Genomic DNA, 4995 nt, shown 5'->3' on the forward strand with positions numbered 1-4995 from the left:
CCATGAAAGTCCCTGTTCTCTGTAGCTGCCTCTTCACCCCTTCCCTACGCTTACATGGTTGTGTCTCACAAGCTCAAGTCTTCTCAGATGTTCTCCTTTTCTCAACATTCTTATCTGCTGCTTAGAAAACAAAGCCTTTCTTAGTCGTCTTAGCCACAACGGAGCTAGAAAGATGAATTGTTTTAGCCTTATCTTTGGCCTCAGAGCCTAAGCTCCAGTCACAGGACTCACACTTGATCCCCAGAGCGAGCCAAAGACTGGTGTTTTGTGTCTTTGAAATGTTGCTGCTAATGCTGTCATCTCTTGATATCCACAGGGACTGGTTCCGGGACTTGCTGTACCAAAACCCACAGATGCTTATACACACCCCGTGACGTATTTCTGATAATCTATATTTCTGTGTATTGCCTAGTGCAATGTAAATACTTTGTAAACATTTGCCCTACTATATTGTTTGGAGAATAATGGCGAGAAAAAGTCTGTGCTTGTTCAGTATAAATGCAATGCAATTCATTTTGTGTGTGTGTATGTGTGTGTGTGTGTGTGTGTGTGTGTGTGTGTGTGTGTGTGTGTGTGTGTACGTATGCATGTGGAGGTCAGAATCAACTCCACATGTCGTTCCTCAGTTGCTGTCCACCTTGTTTTATGACTCTAGGCCTTTAACTGGGACCTGGGGCTTGCTGACTTGGCTAGGCATGCTGGCCAACAAGCCCCAGGATATTCATTGTCATCTCCCCAAAGCCAGGGTTACAAGCATGTGATACTATGCTCTATTTGACATGAGTGCCGGTCTTTATAAATTCATATATAACTTTACATCAAGTTCAGGTCTTTATGCTTGCAAGGCAAACAGTTAACCTACTAAACTATCTTTCCAGCCCTTCCTGAATGTTTTGTTTGGTAGTTGATTGGATTTATAATACTTTTTCCTCTGGACTTTCTAACCCCTTTACTAGTATAGGAACCACAATCTTCTGGGTCTCTTTCAGAGATCATATCTCCTAGAAAGTCTATCCTGACCTCCCAGAGAGAATGGTCAACCCTGTCTTTGTGTGGTCAGGGGCCTGTGTACATGCTTCACCACAGATCTGTCATGTTTTGTTCTTGTGCTTATTCTTTCTCGTTAGGCATGGCACGGGTGGCCCAAGGCCTCTGTTCAGTCCTTCCACCTCTGTCTCAGCAGCTATTATAAGGCCTCCTACAAGCAGGACTGGAAGGAAGGGACTGGAAAGATGCTCCTCGTAAGCTTTACTCACCAACAGAAGCAGGCAGAGCCCTAGAAGCAGCAGCATCCCCCCCAGGAGTCCTGGCCAGTGAGCCTTCTTCACTGGCTTGGGGATCTTGGCAATACCAGTCTGGATAAGATTCCTGGGTGTCGTCAAGGCAAAGGGCCCGTCCACAAAGCACCGGCCCCCGGGTGGTAGAGTACGCAGGTACTAGGCAGAAAGAAGTCTATTCAGTCTTTGTGTCACCACTTGTCAGAGACTGGCAGGAGGCAGAGAGGCAACCCCGGCATATCAATATTAACCAGATAGCCATTCAGCCTTGGGGGCTGGTGGGCAGAAGTTGGGTCTTCCTGGGAAATCCATCCATATATGACAACTCTCCATCTGGAGGGAGGTGGCTGCATGCTCTGGGACTTGGCCCACAGAGACAGAAGGTCTCTGTCTCACAGGGTGAGATAGTAAATTGCTGTGTGACACAGACAAGGTAGCCAGAAGGGTAGCGGCATAGTGCGTAGCTCCTAAGGAGAGGTTACTGTGCAGATTGACTTAGGATGTTCAAGGATGAAAGACAGGTAGGCAGGGCAGATCAAATGGATGGTTGTGAGAGACAAGCAAGGGCCTAAACCAGGCAGTGTACTATGCTCACACACACTGAGCATTCATCCTCACAGATCGCCCCTCCTAACACATCATGTGTTGGGCTACTATGATGGGAACCTCGGCGAACCCCAGACCATCTCTTAGGGTTATGAGAGCCTGAACGTTTGATTATGCTAGATCGTCCCTCTCTGCCATTGTTTTTTGTTTTGTTTTGTTTTTTGAGGGAAAATGGTGGACGAAGTCTTAGACGAGGCAGACTGTCATACACTGACCATCTTCCGGTGCCGGTTGCTACTCAGATAGAAGACATAGACTCCAGGTAGCTGGAACTGCTGCAGGAAGAGACGGGGGGGTTGCTCAGAGAGCTGGGACTCCTCAGCCAGGGCCCGGAAGCGCCCCCAGTCAAACTGCTGCAATGTGTTGTAGAAGTGGCCCCTGGGCATGGAGAGAGTGGGGCATGTTACCTTTCGCAGGTAGTGCCAGATGCGTGTCCTTTGTGGTATAGGGCCGTGATACTCTGGGTACTCACAGGTCATATACTGGGTAATGCTCATGAGACACCAGGAAAGCCAGTGTATCATTGGTTTGGAGGCAGACTATAGGGTTCTGGATACCCAACATGTCTCCTGAGTATGTGGAATTGAGATCCGGTGACCAAGGGTAGATCTGATGTTCATCTGTTAAGTTCCCTAGGGAGAATTCTGAGCATGAGACACTCAGCAGACACTTTCAGATGACCCTGAACTATAGCCTGGGATAGGGCAAGGAGGGGGAGGAGAGCCTACAGTGAGGCTGAGAGACTCACCTGGTCCCTGGTCTGAATGCTTCGGATCCATGAGAGGCAGGCCCAGTATGTGCAGAAGCTCAGAGCCTGGTCTGATCAGACCCTGGAAGCCATGCTCTAGGCCAAGACAGAAAACTTTGACCCAGTGGGCACTGGGGTGAGACACTTTCCTACTACTAAGAGTCTACCCTCTAAAACATGGAGGTACCAAGGTTCATTTACAGTTCTCAGGGAAACCTTAGGTAAGTGTTGCCCACCACTCCCCAACTTCTGCAAGAGGGCAGAGTATGCAAACATGCAAAATATTAGGTTTACATGTGTGTAGTGCTGGGTCATGGTGTCCCCATGGCCTCTACCCATTGAACTCTCTTACCATTCACCTTGATCACATACAGAGGCACAGATTTTGTCCCTTGGTCCAAGTTGCAGGGATGACCCACGGCACGTGGTGAGGAAGGCTTGTCCAAGAGGTAAAATTCCTAGGGATGAGGGTGTGAGGGTTTTAAACAGGGACATTAGCTCTTTCCTGAAGACACCAAGAGGGTTGGTAGGAAGGCGTGGAGAGTCTCCTGGGGCGTCTGGAGGGATGGAGGGGAGGTGGTGTCATAGTAGATCTAAGAAATCTTTGATCAGAAGCAGCCTTGGATCATGTTCTCCCAGACATGTATCTCCTTAGCATACACAAGGCCTGCTACATCTTTAATGAGGTTATGAGAGGAAATAAAACTGCCCAAAGGGCCCTTTCTCTTGCTTTGGAACCTTAAATATAGGGCAGGTTGCAACATGTGAGTTGGCACAGTGGCCTCTGGGACCGTTCCTGCACACTCACCCCACATAGTCCAGTTAGTCACACTATGACAATGTCGGGACAGCGTACCTGACTTCCAATGCCTTCAGGGATGGAGATCCGTGGGATGCCCTGAGCACAGCTGAGCTGCAGGATGTGTCTCTGCTCTCCTGAGCAGAGGGTTCCACACATTCCACTCGATTGTTGTCCCCGGCACAAGCAGAGCCCCAGGTGTGGGTCATAGCCATGAGCATCTCCCGGTGTGGGACACACCTGAGCAAAGATTCCGGCTTCTCAGGGATCCTTCCCCGGAGGAGGGACTCCTTACGCGTCTTCAGTTTTTTATATGAACTATGTCAGACTGCAGAGTACAGCCTTCTCTATTTCCAGGGAGGGCCTGGTAGAACAATCCAGATTGGGCTTGGAACAGTAGCAAGGAGGTGTAGGAGGAAAAGGTGTGCTGTGGATTTGGTCTAATACTACTTATTCTGTTAATTTGGTCCCCCAAATTGCATGAGAATCCTCACGTCTGCACATAAGACACAGAGGGAACCTGCCCCCAGTTAGTTTTGATTGGTAGACAAAGTTGCCAGTGGCCAATGGCTGGGCAGGGAGACGGAAGTGGGACTTTAGGATTCCTGGGCAAGGAACTTAGGAAGGAGTAGAAAGAGAGATAACCACCATGCCAGGAAAGGAGTAGAGGCCATGTCCAAGGTGTGCCAGACAGAGAACAAAGCCATCATGTAAGTGCTGGGGAACTCAGTCCAAGAGGGTTGCAGGTCTGGTCTAGGGCACTCAAACAGGTTTTAGTAAGTAATAACTCAGGAATATCGGAGGGGAATGTGTTAGCCACGTGGAGATTTGGAAGTGGCCCAACCATTAAGCTGTTTAAGGCATATTAAAATATAAGTGTGTGTGTGTGTGTGCGTGTGTGTGTGCGTGTGTGTGTGTGTGTGTGTGTGTGTGTGTGTGTCTTTCATCTGAGAACCCATAACGTTGAGGCGGGTAGTGAGGGGTGCCACTGTGGCCACGCACCACTGCTGTCACCGTCCCCAGAGTCCACCACTGCTGCCCGCCAGGGTCCACCCCCCATCACCACCACCAATAAATAATCTATGAGCGTCCTCCTACCTCCTGGGCACAGTGGCCGTCCCACTGCTCTTTGGTCAGACATATCCCCTCCTGGTTCCAAGTGGCTCCATTCCTGCAGATCCCATGTTCCCTCTGGACACAGCCCACTGGCTCACCAACGTCTTCATGGCCGGGAGGCAAGGGCACTGACCATCACTGGGCTGAAAGTAAGGACGTGTGGGAGGAATCCCATCTCAGGTTGGCTGGTTAGTACTTGGTAGTGATGGGTCACTCGTGGCCCTTAGGGTGTGAACATTTCTGAGATGTACCAGAAGAGAGGGCAGGAGAGGTGAAGCGAGCAAACACAGGTTGGAGTGGCGTGGGGGCACGGTTACTGGTATGCTATCATTTTAGTTAAGAAGACAGGAGGGTTTCGGTAATGGAAGGGCTTACAAGCACATTTGCTGGTTAACAGGAAAAATGCAGGTTGGAAGGGCTTGGGCGAAGGCGGGGTTTGAGTGATCATG

General features: G+C 49.7%; 1 long non-coding RNA gene across 1 annotated transcript; it reads right to left on the reverse strand.

Moving 5' to 3' along the window:
* Positions 1-2656: 2656 nt before the first annotated feature.
* LOC116906694 lies at positions 2657-4673 on the reverse strand. The gene is made up of 3 exons (XR_004388763.1): positions 4529-4673; positions 2984-3089; positions 2657-2727 (listed from the first exon to the last, which is right to left on the reverse strand). It is a non-coding gene; the product is annotated as an uncharacterized LOC116906694 (long non-coding RNA).
* Positions 4674-4995: the final 322 nt, after the last annotated feature.

Source organism: Rattus rattus, chromosome 8 (assembly GCF_011064425.1).
Source record: "Rattus rattus isolate New Zealand chromosome 8, Rrattus_CSIRO_v1, whole genome shotgun sequence".
Classification (NCBI taxonomy): domain Eukaryota; kingdom Metazoa; phylum Chordata; class Mammalia; order Rodentia; family Muridae; genus Rattus; species Rattus rattus.